Raw genomic sequence first — 23,025 nt, forward strand, 5'->3', positions numbered from 1 at the left:
CAACATTCATAATTATGATTCTTAACAACCTAGTGAGTTATGGGGTAGATATTACTGGCCTCAGTTTACATGTGAGGAAACTGAGGCACAGGAATTCATTTCTCCAAGTTACCTTGGTGGCAAGAATCTACCAGCTCTACTGGTACAGACAAGATAACACAGTTGTCTTAATTACTGCATATGCGTGAGGAGTGGTCATGGTCATTCACAAACGCAGCCTCATTTATTCTGTATGCAGTCAATGTGGGTAGCCTGACACTGCAGCAAAGCTCAGCATTTACAGTCAGAGGGTTTGATTTAAATCATGACTCTGCCACTTACTTGATGTCATGTATCCTCTGTGAGCAACTTGATCTCTTTAAACCTGTCCATCTACACAGTGGGGATAACAGGATACTCAGGGCTACGTGAGGGATCAAATGAGGCAGGGAGATTCAGGAACTTTGTAAAATCCTACTACATTATTGAAAGGAATATTAGAATATGACCATTTCAGAGCAGACTGTTTTCTCTTCAGAGGTAATACATACTAAAAGTTGTACCACTGCTTTTTAGAGGATATTCTCGATCTACACTCAGAGTTGCCATGGACAGTATGCAGGCTGTGCCTTGCCCAAGGGCACTGAACCAAGGAGGCAAACAGTGACTAAAATTCAGCCTACTCTGTTTGGCCAGCCATGCACCCAAATACTGGACCACTTTTACCCAGAGGAACCAGCACCTTCTTCTAATGTTGCCCCAAGGCAGAGTTATGGGCTAGCAGTGTCCTTGCCTAAACTCTCTTCTCCTTAAACTATCTTCCATCTACTTCTGTCCAAGTAATTCTTATTTTCTTATCCCTCCAACTTCCGTTCCTTCTGGCCTGTGCTCGTCTCTCTTCTCCCTGACTTTTTTTCTCACCTGGAAGTCCTTCCAACAGCTTGTTTAAACCAACACAGCACTTCTCCCTGCCAGTCACTTTTCTTGCCTGTATGTATTTACCAAGCCCGATGTGCAGAACATCCCTCCATCCCATCTGCCACCCAGTCTGCCAAAAAATGTCACCTCTTGGACTGCCCTTCAGGCCTAAAGGAACGGGTGCTATGAGGAGAGCCAGGCACTGTCACTAAGAAACCCAGTAACCACATTCAAATCCTCACCATGCAATTGTGACATAAAAGTAACCACACAACCCATTTTCACACATAGAAGTACATAAAGCTCTTAAAAGCAAATATAACAGAATAAATACAATTCATAAAGAAAGACAAGTACACCTAAGTGACTAAAAACTGAGTGGGTGGGGGGGCTTCCATGGTGGCGCAGTGGGTAAGAATCCGCCTGCCAATGCAGGGCACACAGGTTCGAGCCCTGGGCCAGGAAGATCCCACATGCAGCGGAGCAAGTAAGCCCGTGCCCCACAACTACTGAGCCTGTGCTCTAGAGCCCGCGAGCCACAACTTCTGAAGCCCGCACACCTATAGCCCATGCACCGCAACCAAGAGGAGCCCCTGCTTGCCGCAACTAGAGAAAGCCTGCACGCAGCAACGAAGATGCCACGCAGCCAAAAATAAATATATATATTAAAAAAAAACTGAACAGGGAGGAAGGGATTTATGAGTGAACGATTCAATATAATAAGTAAATGTAGAGAAACTGGAACCTTCACTAGACAATAAAAGCAGCTTAATGTCAGAGGAAAAGAGAACATCGTCATGCAAAGCACATGTTGAATGGCGTCAAATACGATCAGCAAAGGAGAACCCAGAAGACTATTTTTGTTCCCGGATTTTAACTCATCCAGTGAGATAGGTCTCCGATTTGATGTACAGACCTGCACATATTCTCTCAACTCTAATGCTGGCAGTAAAAGCTGTTCCTATAAACATGATGTTTCTTCAGGGCGCTCTGGGTACTTTGCAACCTGCAAGCAGTATCTCAGGTTTTAAAGGGAAGTGGGCTGGTGATAAATGCTGATAGAGAACATAATTATTCCCCCACTAATTCTGATTCACCTGCCACTAAGGGCTGTGGAAGGAAATAGAGGGAAGGGGAAGAGGAGGAGGAGGTGAGGGTGGGAAAAGAACTCTGAAGTAATTTACACCCACTCAGAGGTGAAGGGGAGGAATTGAAGCTGATTAAAAAAATAGCAGAGAAACTTCCCTAAATCCCTGCAACCTCAGTCACAGCACATACTATCTACTTTGTATTTTATGTGCAGAGTTTCTGGCCTGTCTCCTCTTCCCCGAACGGCCATCTGAAATAAACCACGGCTGTGTTAACGTACATGATTGACTTGACTCTCCTGCTGCTCCTTTCCTCATTGACAGCCTGCTGGGCACACAGTGGCAGGAGGGGAAAAATGGGAAGGTGAAAACAACTGCACCAGACGTAGAGAATGGCCTTGAGGACACGGGGAGGGGAAAGGGTAAGCTGGGACGAAGTGAGAGAGTAGCATGGACTTATATACACTACCAAATGTAAGGTAGATAGCTAGTGGGAAGCAGCCGCATGGCACAGGGAGATCAGCTCGGTGCTTTGTGACCACCTAGAGGGGTGGGATAGGGAGGGTGGGAGGGAGACAGAAGAAGGAGGAGATATGGGGATAGATGTATATGTATAGCTGATTCACCTTGTTAAACAGCAGAAACTAACACACCATTGTAAAGCAATTATACTCCAATAAAGATGTTAAGAAAAAAAAAAACCAACAACTGCACCAGCATATAATGGCAAACAGGGATCTCCCGAGGATGTATGTGTTGGTTTTTATCAAGAAAGGACTCCCGCAGCAATAGGACCTGCAACCTTCAAGCCAGAGATAACTCAGAGGAGGAGGAAAACATCATTCTAATCTAACCTACAAGATTCAGGAACACAATGACAGAATATAGACTCCAGCTCAGCAGATCTCAGGAGCAACAGGCAGAGCAATCCTAGAGGCTCCATTTAGGCAGATGATAACACTTCATTGATCTTAAGGGGGTTGGTAAAAGTGAGAAAATGAATCACACTCTGCAGAGGAAAAGAACAAAAACAAAAACCTGAGTCATTTAGCCTGGCAGGGATCGAAATAAGGAGATCCTTAAGAGAAGGGTTTGAAATCATAGTAAATTAGTACAAGTGGTGGGATACAGCGGAAAGCACTCTGCCCTGGGAATCGGATCTGGGTTCTAAGACAACGCTTCAATAATCAAATTACCTATTTAGGGTGGGTGTTCAAGTGGAAATTGATGAAGCCCTCGTTTCGGTGGCCTGTGAATTAATATTTGCTTTTTTCACTCTAGGAAAAATGGACAGAAAAAAGGGCATCAATTAATCTACAAAATTAGAATTGTGACCATGTGGGGAGCATCTAGGGAATTTTTCAGTCCTTTTAAGGATCTCTGTCATCTGACCCTGCAGAGTGATGCAGTTGCAAGTTCACTAGCCAAGGAGTCAGGGCTGATGGGGTCTCACACCAACTAGTAAGCGTAACTTGGTGTTCTTTATACCTCAGTCACCTCATCTATAAAACGAGGGGTGCAAGTTAAACCATAAACTTGACCCTTTAGCGGTCTTGTTACCCGGTGTGCCATGCTCAGTTCTCACTATTTGCTCATAGACACCCTCTGGGGTTTTCATTCCTCTGCTTCTCCCCTCCACAAATGCCATGCCCAGTCCCACCACCTCCCCTTTGCTTTTGCTGTTCTCTTGAACTAGAACTTGAATCCATCCCTACTCCCTTCCAAACTCTACCATAAGAGTAAGTTATTCCCAGCTCCTCTGATACCTGTCATTCTTTGCAATTTTCCTCTTCTTACAGACCACAACATATCGCTTAGCTCTTGATTTTATTATCTGATGCTGTCCTCAAATTATTTTCTATGACTTAGGCTTGTCTCTTTAACAATATATCAAATTCCTTAATTCTTCAACTTCTATATTCTTTATGGTACGAAACTAGTCAATAAGGCTTAATAGAGAGATATTGTCTACTTAGCTTGACACAAGTAGAAACTCTGAATGGACACCAACCTCATTTTCATAGAGTAGGACAAAACTGCACATTTCCTAGAACTCCAGACCTAAACTTGACTTTCGTTGTTGTTTACACGCCGCAGTTTCCTCGACTGTTCTTGAATATTAGTAATTCAAATATTTTGAACGTTTTCTATATTCTAAATGCCTTATATATATCATCTCACTTAATTCTCACAGCCACCCAGTAAAGTAGTATATTATTGATCCAGTTTTGTAGATGGAGAAAATGAAGCACCAGCAAGGTTAAGCAGCTTGCCCAAACCCACAGAGAAATAAAGGATAGCGCTGGGGCTTGAGCCCAGCTTGTCTACATTCAGAGCCTGGTTGATAACCACCATACAATACTACTGTATGGCTTCAGTACGATTTTGCTTTGCTGTAGTTTCCTTCACTTCCTTACAGGGATAAACTTGAGAATAGTAGGCATAAAATAGTCATCCTTCTTCGAGTATGAAACTTTCCTATTATTTAAGCTGAAAACATTGAATAACAGTGATTTACAATTTGCTGCTCACTCAGTGCCAGACACCAGTACAAGCATTCACATATGTCATATTATTTAATCCTGATTGCCTAAGGCTAATATGTAAATATCATGTATAGTAGATACAAATGATTCCTTTTTTAAAAAACAGATAAAGTAATTGAAGCTTAAGTTCAATAATTTATCCAAAGTCAAAAGTTTTTAGATGGTAAAATTAGAATTCAAACTCAGTCCCTTTTGATACTAGAGGCCAAACTCAACCTGTAAACTATCCTGCTTTCTTGTATTATCTATTATAGTGCCTCTATGATGTAACACAAGTGTTCCTTTTTAATGAACATAAAATCAGGGGAAAAGAGTTAAATCCATTCCACCTGGCAGTAAACCCTACACTTCTTAAAGGTAATGGTATAAAGTATAAGCTAGTTTTCAAAAGCATGTGTTACATAAGGAGACAGGTGCCATGTGCAGTAAAGGGTATTGGTGGAGACAATCCATATAGATGAAAATAAAGGAACACTTTTGTTATTTCTAAGACTGTTACTCAAGCTTATCTTTCTGTAAGTTTCCTAACTGAAGCTTGATCCCAAGGGATTTATACCACAGCTAAACACTAGTTCAGTTACATGGTTTTATAGCATGATTGCATCTATCCAGTGGTCAAACTTAGACGCGAAATAACACGAACCATAATCCTTGGTTAATCATTCAAGACAAGAAAACGTTCCAGAGACTGATGGAAAAAGAGTGAAAAAAAGCCACCTAAGTGCTAGAATTCCCCATTGCATTTTTCCTTCTTTAGGGCCTGTGCCCCGCTCATTTCTAGGGATTTAGTGGTGCTGATGGAGCTTAATCTCTTCTTAAGACTTTCAGGAGTTGTCTGTGTACAGCCCCCTCAGTTTCCAAACTATCTCTGTTTTCAAAACTCTGTTTAAAAAGCTGCAGTGTCTTAAGATGCTACTGGCCAACCAGTCTAGGAGGAATAGAGTATGGAAAGCCAGAACAATCCCACTACACCAAATCTTTTCTTATGAAACCGACTAAGCAATGGTTCAAAAAACAATAATCAACATCGATGCAGCACTTCCTATAAGCCAGGTACTGCTCTGAGCACTTTGCTTTGACTCATTCGATCAACAACCCTATGAAGTAGGTACGATTACTATTCATTTTACACATAGGGAAACCAAGACAACGTGAGGTTAAGTAACGTGTCCCAGATCACACAGCTAGTAAGTAGCCGAGATAAAAGTTAAGCCCAGGTAACCTGAGTACAGAGTCTATAGTTTTAATCTCTTGGCTAAAAATTTCTTTCGAAGCAAAGTTCTTCACTACTTGTTTCTCTAGGACTTGGCTCCCCATTTGCAAAATTAGATTAAAATGTGTACCTTTCTCAAACTTTCAAGACCCCATGGAAAGTGAGCTAAGAAACAGAAGGTAAGTGGTGATGAACCTTTCATACCCAGGAGCAGACGCTGGTGTCTGAGGGAGAACACTCACAGAATAGGTCACAGGGCTTCCCGCCCGGAGGAGAGTCCACACCCCTGCTCCTCCGGTCTCCCTTCTGCTTCCACCTTCCCAACTGAGCTTCTGAGGGCTGCTCCTTCTCAGGTGGTCCCTTTAAACCTGATGGCGCCATGCAGATACACCTGGGCCACGGAACGTAGGCAAGTCTTGGGAATTAGAGGCTTGGCGTGGGCACCTGCCTTCACTGCTTTGAACCAAAAATACTGCTTTAGTTGCCTTCCTGCACTTAGACGGTCTTAATGTGATAAAATTTTCTCCTTAAAAGAAATATTAATGGAAGGATTCAAGTGATCAGGTAATCACATTTACACACACACACACACACACACACACACACACACACACACACAATTATCCCAGAATGAGTTTACAAAGGACTTTTAATAGGTATTGTTTTTAAAATACCATTAAGGCCAGGTTATATCACTTGTTTATCATTAGTACACACAGTTGGCCTTATCCAGAATGAGAAGGGGAATAGGGACCATCACACATATATTTATTCCTGAAGTTATTTCTGATTATCAGTATAAATATTGTCACTACAAATTCGTGATGTGTGAACTGTTTATCTACATTTTGCAAATGAATAAACTGAGGATCACGGAAGTTTAGTAACCTATCCACGGCTTCACAAATAAACAGTAAGTGGCTGAGCTCACATTTAAAGTCAGACTGTGTAAACCAAAACCCACAGTCTTTCAAGTACCTCTCCATGCTGTTCAGTTTATCAATTCCTACTTTGCCCCGATACACATTTTCTGAATTATCCTATTCTCCACTTAGAACATCTGAACACACTTACACATGTGCTAGTAATTCAGCTTAGCACAAATGATGGAGGATTAAGTAGACAGGTGCCCAGAAGTGATTCCGTATTATTTATATTTTCAAGCATAATCTGCTCTCTGTCAGTTGCTTTATTCTTAGTAATTGGTTAGGCATCAACAAGAATTAAATCAAGCTGAGAAAGGTCTCAATAAATGTGTGCCAGTCTTGTAAAAAAAAAAGGTTCTCAACAATATATAATAAATAGTAGCTACCACTTACGAAGTGCCAGGCCTTTTATCTATTTTAATTTTTATAACATTCCTCTGAGGTTGGTATATTATTCATTCCATTTTCTAGAAGAGGAAGAAAATGAGGTCTAAGGACACTGAGTAGCTTGCCCAGGGTTATACGGCTGGTAAGAGGCACACCTTGGATCACACCAGCTCTGTCTGACCTAAATGCCTCGATCTGCTTCATGTCATCTTGCATGCTGGTCTCAAAGAGGAAGCTTCCTGCCATGGAAACACAGCAGCGAGATACTGAAGGGAAAATGATACATGTAGAATAATTTTGGTAATTTCAGTACTTTTTTAGCTTCCTGAGGCATAACTGACAATAATTGACCAGGCATATTTAGAATGTAAATTTGATGACTTTTGACATATGTATATATCTATTAAACCATCACCATAATCAAGATAATGAGTATATTCATCACACCCAAAAGTTTCCTCATTGCCTTTATAATCTCCGCACCCTGCTCTCCCATCCCCAGGCAACAACATGATATGCTGTCATTATACATTACTTTGCACTTCCTAGAATTTTATATAAGTGGAATCATACAGTATGTACTCTTTTTTTGGTGAGGCTTTTTGCATTCAGTATAATTATTTTCAAATTTAGCCATGTTGTATATATCAATAGTTTGTTCCTTTTTATTGCTAAGTAGTACTCCATTGTGTGGATATACCACAATTTGCTTTTCCATTGCATTTTTCATCTAATGGACATACATTTTGGTTGTTTCAAGTTTAGGGCTATTACAAATAAAGCTTCTATGAGTATTTTTGTACAAATTTTTGTGTGGATGTATGCTTTAATTTCTCTTGAATAAATAATTAGGAATGGAATGGTTAGGTCATATGGTAGATGTATGTTTAACTTAAAAAAAAACCTTCCAGACTCTCTTCTAAAGTGGTTGTACTACCTTATATTCTCACCAGTAGTGAATGAGAGTTACAGTTGCTCCATACCTTTGCCAACATTTGGTATAGTCAGTCTTCTATATTTTCAACAAGGAATTATTGGGTCCCTAGAGTGTTTTCTGCACTGTGCAAGAGGGCATGGGGGGTTGAGGAATTAGAGGACTAGTGACTCTATCTCATAGAGCTCAAAGTCTATCTGGGGAGACAATGCAGTAGTTAGAGCACGATTAGTATAATTGCATATCTATCTATCTATCTAGCTAGCTAGCTAATAAGAAGGATTAATATGATAGGATAGGATATCTAAACATGATTAAAAGTATTCAAACGGGAATATAAAATAAGAGCATAACATTATTACGTATAGTTGGTCAGGTGTTGCTTCTGGTAAAAGATAACTTTTGTATCAACCTTGAGAGAACCACAGGACTTATACTGTTAGAAGAAAAAGATGGTGTTTCAGAATCCTCTACTGACAGGCTAACATGGGTCACTTATTTAACTTCTCTGTTCCTCATAACAGGGGGTTATCATGCAAAAGACCCAAATTAAACCACAAGACAAAGGACTATGAAATCATCTCCTTCCAAAGTTCTCATCAAAGAAGTGTGTCAACCCTGCACATTACATGGGCTCAGGCAAAGAAATGAATAATTACCTACATATTTTGAGAGATAGCACTGATTAACTTGGGCACGTCAACAGAAAAAAATGCCACCCTCCCATCACATTAAACTTGTGCTGTACTGCGTGCCAAAAACTATCCAGTCACTGCTTTGAAGGGAGTGTGGGTTTTCCATGGAAACTGAATTTGGCACTCAGTAAACTGTCTACCACAGACTGACTCAAATAATATAAAGATTTGGCAGGAGTAAATAAGATCATCATCACATCTCAAAGGAAAAATGATTTCTTCACATAGAAAAAAAAAGCATTCATTCTTTTAAGGAAACAACTTCTCAGAATTTAAACAAAAGGCTATAATGGTAGGTTGGGATGAATCATGATTCCAGTGGGGATTTTCTTCCTTGGAATTTCTTTACAACTGGATGTTTTGATGGTTGTACCATGTGAGCTGCAGACCTCTTGGTTCTTCAATAATAGAGGTCCCAGGTTTTCCTTTAATGTATCTCCAGACATAGCACCCAGGTTCTCAAAGAAACTTCCCACTATCCCAAAGTACCTATTCTTTTCTAGATTCTCTGAACTACTCTTTCTAGGAATTCTGTCAACCTTTATCTCCACCCACATCCCAGCCCAATATCCCCTACATTGCCTGATGTGATTTAATTCTTCCTCCTCTCCCTCCCTAAGTGATTCTCTTGAAATGATACTCCAACTACCTACTTGGTCTCACTCCACTTATACCCCACCCCGCCCCTCACGTGCACCAGCCATCACCAGACACGTTACATTTATGGTACCCGCATTTGCCCTTACTGGTGGGACCAGACCCAAGCTGTCTGATTTCAAAACTTGGAGGCCTCACTGTGAAGATGCTCTATTTCTTAGTGTCTCAAAAGCCTTGTGATGGACTTAAAGGTAGAGCTATTCAACATTTCTAATTTGGGGGACTTTCAGATTTATAATGTTTGGTCTCAATTTTAGAGTCTGGACCCCTAATTTAGGGATTTAGAAATATATAGATACATTGATTTGGCTTACAGGGAACCATCCACAACAAATTCTTGGAGGAACTTCAGGAACACCAGTTATTGGGCATAAGCCCAGGTGAATCTACTGTACTGAAACTAAATTCAGGTCTAAGGGAAAGAATGCTGTTATGAGGCCCTTAACCATTGCACTTAAGATAAAGCCATTTATATTCAATGTTACTTTGCAATTGTGGAAACAGATATAGAAGAATTCTGACCTAACTTCTACGGACAGACCTGAAAGCCAGCAGTCTCTGACAGTAACCAGGTGCTGACTAGGTACTAGAAGGAATACGGTTTAGGGGTTGGCAGCGATGGAAGTAGTATACAAAAGGCAACAACTCCAATTCAGAGTTTACCCTGGGTCTGTTTTCAAAAAGGCTATTTTTTCACAGGGATACCAACTGTCTCAAATATATTTAATTAAGTAGAGCTATTGACTCTTATTAACTACAGAAATTATTAAACAGTAAAAAATATGACTCTACAAATAACTTCTAGAATACACATCTTTGAAATTGATTGTGTTTTGTTTAGTTTTAAATTGAATATCTACTTTAAAGCTAGCAGGGATTCTTATTTCAACTTTTTATTTTTTTCCTAGTCTATTAAGGAAAAAAAAAAGCTGGATGTAGTTTCTACCTCTGTAAGATGAGAATCATCACAAAGTTGCTGTAAGATAAAAAGCTCTTAAAACAGTGCTGGGCACATAGCAAGTGCAATTAAGTGTTTGCTAGTAGTATTATGAAAACCAACAGTTGTCGACAATGGCAGTGTTTGTACAACAATGGGAAGATGAACAAGTTTTTAAATGCCTGGAAAAGGGTATATATCTTTATGATGTATGACAGTGTTCCTATAGTGAGATTAGCTTTCAGTGACAGATCAGGGAAGACTGCCAGATAAGATTCCTTGTTATGGTTCAGATGTTACCTCTGAAAAATCCTTCTCTGCACATTCAAAGAGAATTGCAAGAGCAAACCTGGAAAACAAATGAATACAAAGCAAATTCAATGTCTGTTTTTATATGAAGGAAATAAATACCAAAAGGCTGACTGTGTGGATGGCTCCAGCCTTCCAGAGCATTGGGAAATGCTCCAGCCATGTTCCTGGGGGTGACTCTGGTCTTAGTTCTGCAAACCACGAATTAATGGACTCAACCGTACTGTCATGGTCACATTTGTGATCAGCCCTCAAGCAGCTAGCTGAGTGCACGTCCTATAGCTAAAAAAGAGGAGATGGACTCAGCCGGTATAACAGCAAGGGGAAAAGCTGCTACCCTCTGGAAGAATTCACTGTTCTCACCTGCCCACACTCACAATTCTCACAGCATAACCAGTTATAAAAATCTTGCGACTCCTGTCAATCTAAGGCCTTCAATCATTTTTCACCTTCCTTGAGCGCCACATCCCCTGCACTTGCTGACGTGAAATGTGAGAACAAACCGACTGTGTACATGTTGTGAGGTGAATGCAGAATGAAGCTGAGCTATGTTTACCCTGCAGTCACTTATAAAAAATTACAAACTGCTCCTTGATCATAAATTACTGTTGTAAATGTTGTTACTTGTGACTAAAATGCATGGTATACTCAGAAGGACAGAGCCTTGGCAAGCGTAGCTTTCAATTCTTTATTAAAGGTGGCCTGGTGTACTGAAAAGACAGACCTTCAGACAGACCTGGCTCCAGATTTGGGCTCTGCTATGATGTGAACTTGATCAAGTGACTTAAACCCTCTGAGTCTCAGTTTCCTTACCTGTGGAATGAAAAGAATAAAAAGAAAAGTGCTTGACACAGTATACAGTAACTCAATGAATGCAAATGTATTGTTCGTCTGCTAAAAAGAAGCTAGATACTGTTTCTAAGATGCACTGCACTGTTCCACTGGCTAAGATTCAGGCATCAATAGGAACTTGTAAGAAACCCATTCTAGAAGTCCATGATCATTATGTGTCCTGAAGGCTATAAACAATCTGAACATGAGAGAGAACCGGTGTTAGCAAGTGGCCTTCCATCCTCTGCCTAAAACGCCAGTGACTGGTGTTCATCCCCTTGTGAATCAGCTTCATTTGTCTTTGGGAGATTCAACTGTTAGAAAATGCTTATTTAAGTTGAGCCCATATTTATTTATCTGCAATAATCACCCAGTGATGGGTTTTGATTCTGTCTTCTAAGCCATCAAGAATAATTCCAGTAACTCCAATGCCAGGGATGTGATTGTGGTGATGAGAGGGAAGAGCCACTAAATCCTGGAACTAAGAGAGCGGGAAAGGCCTCACAGGGTCATATTCTTTCCCAAGGTACAGAGATTCTGAAGCCAAGAGAGACTGGTGGCTGAGCTAACTGATTCTCAAACTTTTCCTTTGGTGATGACCCTACACATATCTATTTAAAGAGGGAAGAATATGACTGTAAGTAACACAGAATGGTCCTAGGATAAAATAAGGGGATGGTACTTAGCATATAATAGGCACTCACCCAACCATTCATTCAGTAGCACCTATTGCTAACTGAATAGCACGTGTTAACTGACTATGTAAAGAAGAGCATGAGTAAGTCACTTAGAAAGATACCAGGCAATGAATGAAGTTCGAGCCAGTAAGGATATTTATGATGCTTCTTTGAGCAACAATAAATTTAGATGATAAAAACACAAAGACAGGGCTTCCCTGGTGGCGCAGTGGTTGAGAGTCCGCCTGCTGATGCAGGGGACACGGGTTCGTGCCCCGGTCCGGGAAGATCCCACATGCCGCGGAGCGGCTGGGCCCGTGAGCCGTGGCCGCTGGGCCTGCACGTCTGGAGCCTGTGCTCCGCAACGGGAGAGGCCACAGCAGTGAGAGGCCCGCGTACCAAAAAACACAAAAACAAAAAACCCCACAAAGACATTGATAAGATACATTGGCCAATAAACTTGGAAAAAAGTAAATGGAACATTCAAACATTATCTCTTCTAAATAAGTCACAAAGCCTACAGTCAGTAATTCTAACCATCAAAACTAACAAAAGGAATTCACAATTGGTTCCATTGGCTGTTAGGTGGGTAGGGTAAAAGAAAAAAAAAGGAAAAGAGGAATTTCGAGAGAGTGAGTACACCTCATTCCGTATCTCTTTCCTCACACTTCGTGGATGATTATTTTTATTCTTGTGTGTGTAAAGACATTTTTTCTCCTGGGAAGCCTTAGTAGGAGGAGGCTGGAACACTACGTTAGGTGTGAAAATGTGGGTAAATCAGCCACCAGAAAGAAGCCAGAGATCTTGCCTAGCCAGTAAGCAGAAGCTCAGTAAAGCACAGGCTAAAAGAAGGGAAGAACATCTCCTAAATTCTGCTAGTCATGGTAGTAAACTGAGGCAGACTGTCCCTAGTGAGGCTGTAGAGATGCCAAGGAAAACCCAGGTTTTCCCTTCAGTGTAGGACCAGCCTCCTCAGCCAGCTAAAGAAGAAACACACGAGACAGAAATGAGTGGTTTAGGTGGGAGGGATGTGGAAAGAGTATTGGGAGGGAATTCTTCCAGAGCCACTGCATTCTCCAAGGAAGTAAAGGGCCTAGAGGTCATCTGCGGTTCTCTTTGACGTCCTCTGGAAAATGTGTCTCATCCAGCTCACCAAGGACTCTGGTGGTGTGCAGAACACAAAGGGACTGTACAGTGGTGCTAGCTGTGCCTTTCTCCACGTGCTCAGCTAAGGTTTTTAGTTTCCCATTGGTAGTCCCCAGCCTAGCTCAAGGCTTTCAAGGGGCAGCTTCTCAGTTTCCCTACAGCCCAACCTTGCTCCCAAGGTGCTATTGACTCTTCCTCTTGGTTGTTATGAGCCCTTCCCTGTCACCTGTGCACTCTCAGTGCCCCTGCCCAGAGACATCTGGTGGTTCAGTGGACTCTAGAGAGAAGTTCCCTTGAGAAGCGCCCTCCACCGGCCACACTTGACGGCCAGGGTTTGTGCCTCAGCTCCGGGCAGTACAATGTGAAGTGGTTTTACTCCAAGCATCTGCCAGGAGACCAGGAGGGCTGCCACACTGCCAAAGCAGCACACCACCAAGGATACCATAACACTGGGGAAAGCACCACTCTGAAGTCCCCATCTGTGGCTATCCTTCAAAGAAGAGGTACCAGTCTTTCACCTATTAAACACATGTTGAGGGCTGTGTGCTGAGCGTATGGTAAGACTGAGAAGACACGAAAAAGAGAAAAAAGGACGCTCAGGAAGCTTCCAGTGCTACAGGCCCAATTACAGCTTGCGCATTCCCAGGGGCCCAATTCTAGTGCAGGAGGTGGTAACTGGCTACCTGAGCCCCAAGCCCAAGGCCTTCAGGAGTTTCTGGAAACAAACTTCTCATGGGATGTCATCCAGATCTGCACTTTATCCTTGTCCCTTTTTATTTTTGAAGGGATCAAAATCTAAGACACAGGTCTTCAAGGAATTTCACAACTGGGAGGAAGACAGTCATGGAAAAAAATAACTATAACATAAATCGTGATGTGGCAAAAGCCAAGCTGCGTGGGAGTGAGGAGGAAGCAGCAATTAGGACTGTGGGTATAAGAAGACCGTGGCCTTCCTGAAACAGAAATCTCATCACTCCACTTGCTTGTTTAAAAAGCAGGAGAAAATAAGAAAGGAATTTGATGACTCTCCATTGTCCATAGGCTCAGTCTGAACTCCCTGGGAATGTCTAGAGTAGGCTTCCTAATCTTCCCCCTACCTGCCCTAGAGCCTCTCTCATCACTCTCTAACATCTGCTGCTCCAGCTGAAGTCGCATCTTTACCTCAAACCGCTCGAAGCTGGAATCCAGAGAGAGTGCCAGGCGTCCCCTTGCAGTTCATGGGACAAGTCCTAGATCCTCTGTGCTTCACTCCTCCTCAACTTCACTTCGTCTCATGTTCCATTCAGCTCTCTCTTTTAGACCCTGTTTCCCAGAAAGCAAATTTAGTCTCTAACATGTGAGTCCAGACACATTCACTCTTGGGCAGTAATGTTCTTTGTCTCCCTCCTATATTCCCCAGAACCCCAGCGAGCAGCACCTGTGTCCTGTCTGTGAGGTGAAATTTAAGATTCTTGACTATTACTGCCCAGGACAGGTCATGCTCGCTTCTATTGGCTTCTTGCCCATCCATGTCCTAGGATGAATCAAAACTGATACAGCTGCACTGTCTTAGGTAATTTCTCTGGACTCAGCCTCTAACTTCTCCTCTGAACACTTGATCTTATCTGTTTTTTTCCTCCATTGGCTGCCCTCTGGATTGTTCCTTTATGCTTTCCCCCTTGAAACCACTGCTGATAGAAAATTTGTCTCTGTTGATGGCATCTGACAAAGCAGCCCTTGGGTAGGAAATCCCCAATATCCTGGAGCCCTACTTATTTAAGAAGAGGGAATCAGATATAACGAAAGTAATGATGAGAATACTGGTAGGATTAGGTGATGTCTACTGAGTGCTTACCTGTGCTAGGCGCCACACGAGGTATGTCATTTCATCCTCACAACTAAATTTTGAAGATGTTCTTACTATCTCCATTTAAAGAGAAGGAAACTGAGACTTCGGAGATTAAATAACCTCCCTAAGGTTTTGACACATCTGATTTCAGAGCCTGCACTCTTAACCACATGTTTTTTTCCTGGTTCCCTGCCTTACAGATAGTAAGCACTCCATAGCTGTTTATTAGATTGTCTAGATGATATTGGCATTTGGCCACAGAGCCACAGTGAGATTTGTGGTCATTCCTAGAGAATCTTCAAAGTATTGTGTTTCTACAGAAGCTTCCTTTTCATTTTCTGGAAAACTGGGAGGACTTGAGTAAATTCAAGAGCCACTGCTAAGTAATGAGAATGATGCGAAACTCAGCAAAAAGTGATTGTCCTTAATGAGGTGACTTACTGTTGCTATTATTAGCTCTCCTAGCTAAACCTGAGGGAATTCTATGAGTACAAAGAAAGCAAGAAATCCCTCTCATTAAGATGGGATGCAGCTAAGTGTACATTCAAGTTGTAGATAAAAAACGTAATGCACACATGCCATATGGAATATATGCATATCTTACCATCAGGTTTTATGTAATGGTTGTTTAAAAGGCTATTATGCAATATGGTTTTTTATGTCTCTCACATCTATGATTTTTTAAGCTCTATTCTTTGCCGTCTCTTATATTCCCTAAGGGAGGGAAAGACACATCCTTCAATCTCAACTGGTAATTTGTATTTTTAAAAGTGAAATTCTGGAAGTACGATGACACCGTGTCTGTTTTGTTCATCATAGTAGCCCCAAGTGTTTGTCCCCTGGTAAGCACTTGATAAATAATTGCATAATTGAGATCAGTCACCGTTCATTCCCACAACTATCACAGCTGCCCTCGTAGGTTAAATTTATGCAGGTTGCTGATCCTCTATGTGAATCAGCCTTGGAGCACAGATATATGCAAATGTTTACGCTGCCTCTTTTCCCATATGTTCCTGAAGCTCCCTTTGGAAGGAAGAAAAAGACCTTCTAGGAGTGAACTGGGCACTTTTTCTCACTGGGGCTCTGTTGGGAGAATGGAATGAGGTCTCCTAAATGAATGTCCTTCCTGTTCTGCGGGGATTGGACAGAACGTGATGAGGCAGCAGAATCAAACACAGGCTGGCCCCAGAGTGTGATGCCGAAATTACCTGAGAGTCATCTCCAGCAGCTGCAAGCCTCAGACTATTCTAAGAAACATAATTAACTACAAGAGGTAGCAAAATAAAAAGGAGACCTCTCCTCCACCTCTGAAAAGCACTAGGTTAATTAATAAATGGTCCTTAGCTCTCCCCTATAGAGAAGGATGTTCAGCAACATCTACCTACTCTGCTTTTCAATGAGTGCAGGAAAAACAGCAACCTCTCGCTGATCCTTCAGGTCTTCATTACATCAGGACCAGCCCTGATTAAGCACTATGTACCAGAGACACAAACATGTGTCATTGTTAAGAGCATCTGTTACAGAACCAGATTAAGTTCAAATCCCTGTTCCATTGCTGCTTGCCTCCACATGGACCTTTCTTATCCTGTTCTGTGTCCCTAAGGGCTGATCTATGCGGATCACATCACTGGCTCCCTTGCCTTCCTGCTTCCCAGCAGGGAGCACTATAGCAGGAGATAAGGGAGAAAGGAGAGTGTGGTATGGTTTCCTCCCCTCCTGCCTCCCTCTCTGCTACATTCCTCACCTATGTCTCAGTCTTTTACAGATGATCCCTTCCACACAGCCCTATCTATTTCCTGGATCTTTAAGTTTAAGGGCTCCTTAAATCAGGCAAATCCAAGTGTACTGTCTCTCCCTTGCTGGGATCCTGGCTGATATACCCTTTGCTAGTATGTGTTGATAGTTTGGGCAACTTACTCGACCTCTCTGGGCCTCAGGTAGCCATTTATGTTGGGGAGGATGGTAGGACCTCGGTAACACAGGTGACAGGTAGAGGGCTCCAGACATGGTGTAACTGGCAAGGGTCCTATAAATTAGAAAGTCAGGAAAGACCTCTCTGAAGGAGGTTACACTGAAGCAGAAACTTGAAGAAATAGCAGTCAGCCAAGTTGAGGACAGTGGATGGGAAGTATGGGGGCAAACAGGATTCCAGGCAGAGGAAAGAGCATGTGGAGAGGCCCTGAGTAGGGAAAAAGCTTGAAATGTTGGAAGAACCACAGGCAGGTGAATTTGCTGGAGCACAGCAAGCAACAGGGGAGTGGAGAGAAAGATGGGGCTTGAGGGGAAAGTGAGAGCCGGATTTTGTAGGACTTTTCAGGCCTGGTAAAGACGGGATTTTTTTTCCCATGGGCAATGGGAAGCCATTGCTAGACGCTCAACCCTTGCTCTTGATGCTGCTGTTTGCTTTGCTGATTTTGTCAACAGTACTGATTTCAGGCTCCTGTCCACTTTTCAGGACACGTCCATGACGCCTTACTTGATCTCCTGTGGTGCCGCCCAAACTGCCCCTATTGTCTGTCATCTTCCTCCCTCCCCTGCTGCCCAACCCCCTCAGAACCCTCAGTATTGGTTCTGATTTACTCAAATCAAAACTATGCTAAGGGCTTCCCTGGTGGCGCAGTGGTTGAGAGTCCGCCTGCCGATGCAGGGGACACGGGTTTGTGCCCCGGTCCGGTCCGGGAAGATCCCACATGCCGCAGAGCGGCTGGGCCCGTGAGCCATGGCCGCTGAGCCTGCGCATCCGGAGCCTGTGCTCCGTAACGGGAGAGGCCACAACAGTGAGAGGCCCATGTACCGCAAAATAATAATAATAACAGTAAAAAAATAAAGCACCTTATGAAGTTGGGAGAGAGGAGCTAAGGTTGAAGCAAAGCTGTATGTATTTTAAAAGATTACTTGAGAGAATAAATTCTATTCATTTCTTCTACTACAAAGACTTTCTAATATTTAGGTGCACTTTAAATGTATCTTTATCAGTGGTGGGTTGGGTTGGCAGATGCCTTAACATGATACAGTTCAGTTCAGCCAAGCAGAGAGCAGCTCATGCACTGGCAATACTCTGCGGTCAGGGAGACTCAGAAAGTCATAAGGTACAGTTTTTTAACTGTGCGATTAAGGTTTTACCACCTAGTATCTGAATTTTCACAAAGTAAATGACAGTGCTTCATAGTTTTTCTATCTAACCAAAAAAAAATAATAAAATCTATTTATAAAATGCCAGAGTATCATCAACAGAATATTGATAAACCATATCGAATCTCATTGCTCATTTAATATAGCTTAGGTACACAAATACAGGTACAACAGGAAAATACTGTCCCTCAAATATTTCACTACACAAACTCCAACATACTTTTATGAAAGGAACTGACTGCTGAATAGACAGGTCTTATAAATGCATCAGTTATATGGGAATTCCACTGCATGTAAGCCTAGCAGTAAGTAGCATTACTAAACTAAGAAAATAGTTGGGTCATGAAAATATGGAATCACATGTTCTAACAATGCTAAGAGGAGATTAATTTACTCTTAGCAGGAATATCTAAATGTCTTAGCCTTTATTTTTATTTTCTTAAAATGACCTGGGTTGTGTTTTTTTTTAAGCACTTAGAAAATACAGATTTTTTTAAAAAAAAAGAAAATAAAAATCAATCATTATTCCACCACTAGTCATGTTTTGATACATCTCATCCCAGATATCTGAGTTATACTGCACATACTTTAAGGGGCACCATCTAACAATATGGTATAAATATTCTCTCACAATATCATTTTTAGTAACACACTATAATTCACGTAATCCATTTTCTGTGACTGGTCACATATTGCTTCGAATCCTTTACTTATTAACAATGCCAAAAGACCATCTTAGGACCTGGGCTCTGCATACATACATAATTATTTCTATAAGATTAATTCCTTAAATTTGTATTGCTGGATCAAAAAAGATAAGAATTTTAAGACTTTTTATTAAAATGTTTTTAATTATAGGAGTAACACTTGAACATAATCTATCAAAAAGCAAAAGTCTCTTTTACCTTCTTCCCTGACCCCAACCTACAGTCCACCCTTCAGATGTAACTACTGCAAACAATTTCTTATTTATTCTCCCAGAAATTTTATATTCATACACAGAGATATATGCAATTTATACATATTACACAAATGGAAGCATGCTATATCTTAGCAAGATATCTTGGAGATCAGTGCCTATATCTCTACCTCAGTCCTTTTAATGATTTCATTAGATTTGGTTGCCTGAATATATCAGAACTTACTAAAAAAATGGTCCCCATTGATGCATATTTCCATCATTTAATTTTTGCTATTACAAACAATGATATACCATCCTTGTACGTGTATTTTGCAAACTTACATAGATGTTTCAGTATAGAGGGAATTTGTTAAGTAAATGGATATATGTCTTTTAATTTTTCTAGACATCATCATATTGCCTTTTCTAAATGGTTATTTTATTTACATTTCTTAGCAACACTATTATGCAATCTTTTAATCCTTGCTACCCTGAAAGATAAGACCCTGCATTATTTATGTTGTATTTTCATTTGTATTTCTTTAATTATGAGTGAGATCAATCACTTTTTCAATCTGGACCTCAAATTCTAAATTCCAAGTGAATCATCATATGGATTCTGAAGACTGGGGAAAATCTTGCCCCTGCCGTTCTTCAACTAACTAATTCACTAGCTAAAAAACTGTATTGTGATTTATATCCTTCACTTCACATTCATATTCTCCTGCTTTTATATATGATAACTTAAAACAATAACAAAAACTATTGTGTCTTGGCACTGTTAACAATGGCCAAACTGTTTACATGTTTGGGATACTTTGCTGGGAGAATCATTTAACACAAAGTCTTCCCACTTTTCCCACCCCAAAGCAGAGTCACTCAGCTCCACATAATGGCCTTTTGCGTGTGCCAAGATTTCAAAGTAACTTTGAAAGTGCTGTCACGAATAAACCACCATATATATTATATATGGCTGGTTAATTATGATTAAAACTCATTAAAATATAGGGTAGTAGTCAAATTCTCAAAACCACACCTAAAAAAATAAGAATTACTCAAAAATGTTCACAGTGATTATGCCTGGGTAGTAGGATTGCAGATTACTAACTTAATCTTTCTGTGGAAATGCTAAAACATCAACACCAAGTGCTCTGGGTAGGAACCTCCTACCTATACCCCTTGTAGAACATACTAGAAGGATTTCTAAAAGTTCATTATAACCATTGATTCAATGAGTATATCTGAATACTTTCTGTGAAGCTATAATTGTGCTCCAGACCAGAAGTACATATGGCAGTGCCACAGATACATATCTGCAAGAGAAATGATTAGCAATGTCAAAAGAGAGATGAGAAAAAATGCTGATTTAAATGCAACAACTACACCCTTGAGGAAGTCTAGGTCTCCATTTCTTTACTGCGAAATGATGGCATTAAGCTAAAGTAGATGAAAGTTTCTTTTTTTTTTTGTCTCAGGATCCCATTACACTCTTAAAAATTATTAAGGACCCAAAAGAGCTTTTGTTTTGTGGGTTATTTCAATCAATTTTACTATGTTGGTAATTAAAACTGAGAAAATTTTAAACTATTTATTAATTCAAGGGTAACATTAATAAACCCAATGCAGGTTAACATAAAAACATATTATTGAAAAATAACTAGATTTTCCAAAATAGAAAACAACTAAAAGAGCAGCTCTCCTACAATGCTGCAAATCTTCTTTATGTTTAGTAAGTGGGAGACAGCTAGATTCTCTTGTCTATGTCTACATTCCATCTGTTGTGATAACACATACCACGTAGCCTCTGGGAAACTCACTTTACACTAGTGAGAGTGAAGATGCAGGTAGCATCTTGGTATTATTACGAAAATAATTTTTACCTTGTGGACCCCTTGCAAAGGTCTTGTGGATCCACGAATTATACTTTGAGGATCTCTGAATGAGAAGATTTCTAAGGTCTCATTCAGTTCTGACATGTTATGACTGTATGATTCTCCCCCTTTAAAAAATGCCAGAACGAAAAATATAGAAAAAAACTGCAGCAAACTAAGATCTAACAGGAAAAACATACCAAAAACAGGAAATTTTTCTCTAAGCTTTTGTCTTCTGGAATTTGCTCTCTCCCAAAATTCAACTGACCTTCCTGAAAAGGAAGGTTATACATATATTACAGATCTCCAATTTAATGGCCAATTAAGATTTTATTTTATTCTATATGTTTTTGTGGGTGGGGTAAGGTGTATAAAATGTACAAAAAATGTTACTTAGCCATAATAACTTAACCAGAGGCAGGAATTCTGTGTGTGTGTGTGTGTGTGTGTGTGTGTGTGTGTGTGTACACACAAGTATACGAACATTCAGATTTTATTTATAGGGTACACTTTAGCCATTTCATAAACAGATGAGATCTCTCTAAATAGAAAACGATCCTAGTGATCAGGCATTTCCTCTACAGGGGGAATTTCTATAATAAAGGAATTCTGGTGTCCAGTGGGGTTTTTAGACATATGTTACATTGAATATACCAGCCTTAGGCTGAAATGAATACATTAAATACATTTTTAATCATCACCTATGTTAAAAATAATAGTAAAGCCCTATAAAGCTGACTGGATCACCCGATTGCAGGCATTAAGAAGCACATTCATTTAATGTAAATGTGATTAACAATAAATAATTTTTCTTCATTCCTTACATGAATTTACATCAGAGAATGGTCTGTTTGCACAGTTGAATGAATGCATTAACCCTTATAAAAGGAGTAGGTTCTGGCAAAACACTCCATAAAAAGCTTTTTGAGATGGCATGGCAGGAGCAGAGGTGAGCTGGAAGTGTGCTTATCATCATTTTCCCAACTGTATTTGAAATAAAATTTAAAGCTTCAAAAAGGCATTTTAAAAACTCAGCGTTTTTGTTTTTCTTTTTGGAGTATAGTTGCTTTACAATATTGTGTTAGTTTATACTGTACAGCAAAGTGAATCATCTATACGTATACATATATCCGCTCTTTTTTGGATTTCCTTCTCATTTGGGTCACCACAGAGCACTGAGTAGAGTTGCCTGCACTATACAGTAGGTCTCAATAGATAACAAATGAAAACTCAGGGTTTTAAGGATACATTCTGGTTTCTCAAACCAAAATGGTGCCTTGCAAAATAAACAAGTCTTTAATATAGGTTCATTGCTAGTCTCTACTCCTTAGCAGGAAAAGCTGATTACTTAATTTATATAATTCATGTATGATATTCAGTTTACTCATCAGTAAAATGGGGATAAAACGAATAGTGCCCACCAATTGCAACAGGATTATTTGAAGGGCAAAGAAAACAATGCATATGAACAGCTTTTAGCAGAGTTCCTAGCCCAAACTAAGCTCTCAGTAAATGAGAGCTTCAATGAGGATGATTCTGTTTCTCTTTTTAAAATGCTACTTGGAAATACAGACCCACAGATACATGGAAATCTGAGCCTGCACTGAAAATCTATGGAAAAGAATGGCCTTTCCATAAAACAGGCATTTGGACTAGTTATCCATAGGAAAAATTAAATTAAATTTGTCCCATCTCATATCATACACCATAATTAATTCCAAGTAGATTTAAGACTTAAATGCAAAAGGCAAAATTCTACAGCTTTTAGAGAACAATACAGGAGAATATTTTATGAGCCAAGGCAGTATATGTTTTCTTAAATATGACACAAATGGGTTGACAATTAAAAGAAATAGTTAATTTTGATCACACGGAGGGGAAAAAAAACTTCTTCCAACATAAAAATTTTTAAAAAATGCGCTGAAACTCAAACCACAAGTTGAGAGAAGGTATTTGCCACACATATAACTAACAATTCATTAGTGCCCCCAATATATAAAGAATACCAACAAATCAATAAGAAAAAGACAATCAAGTAGAAAAATAGGCA

General features: G+C 40.3%; 1 protein-coding gene across 6 annotated transcripts in view; it reads right to left on the bottom strand.

Moving 5' to 3' along the window:
- PLPPR1 (phospholipid phosphatase related 1) overlaps positions 1-23,025 on the bottom strand; it is a 641,182-nt gene that overhangs the window by 172,106 nt on the left and 446,051 nt on the right. The window contains exon 1 of one of the 6 annotated variants that reach the window (XM_060299955.1): positions 14,405-14,468. The exons of the other annotated variants lie outside the window; for them this stretch is intronic. The gene's annotated coding sequence lies outside the window, so the exon portion shown is untranslated. Of the gene's footprint in view, positions 1-14,404; positions 14,469-23,025 lie in introns of those variants that run through there. 6 annotated transcript variants of the gene reach the window in all.

Source organism: Globicephala melas, chromosome 6 (genome assembly GCF_963455315.2).
Source record: "Globicephala melas chromosome 6, mGloMel1.2, whole genome shotgun sequence".
In the NCBI taxonomy this organism is placed as follows: Eukaryota; Metazoa; Chordata; class Mammalia; order Artiodactyla; family Delphinidae; genus Globicephala; species Globicephala melas.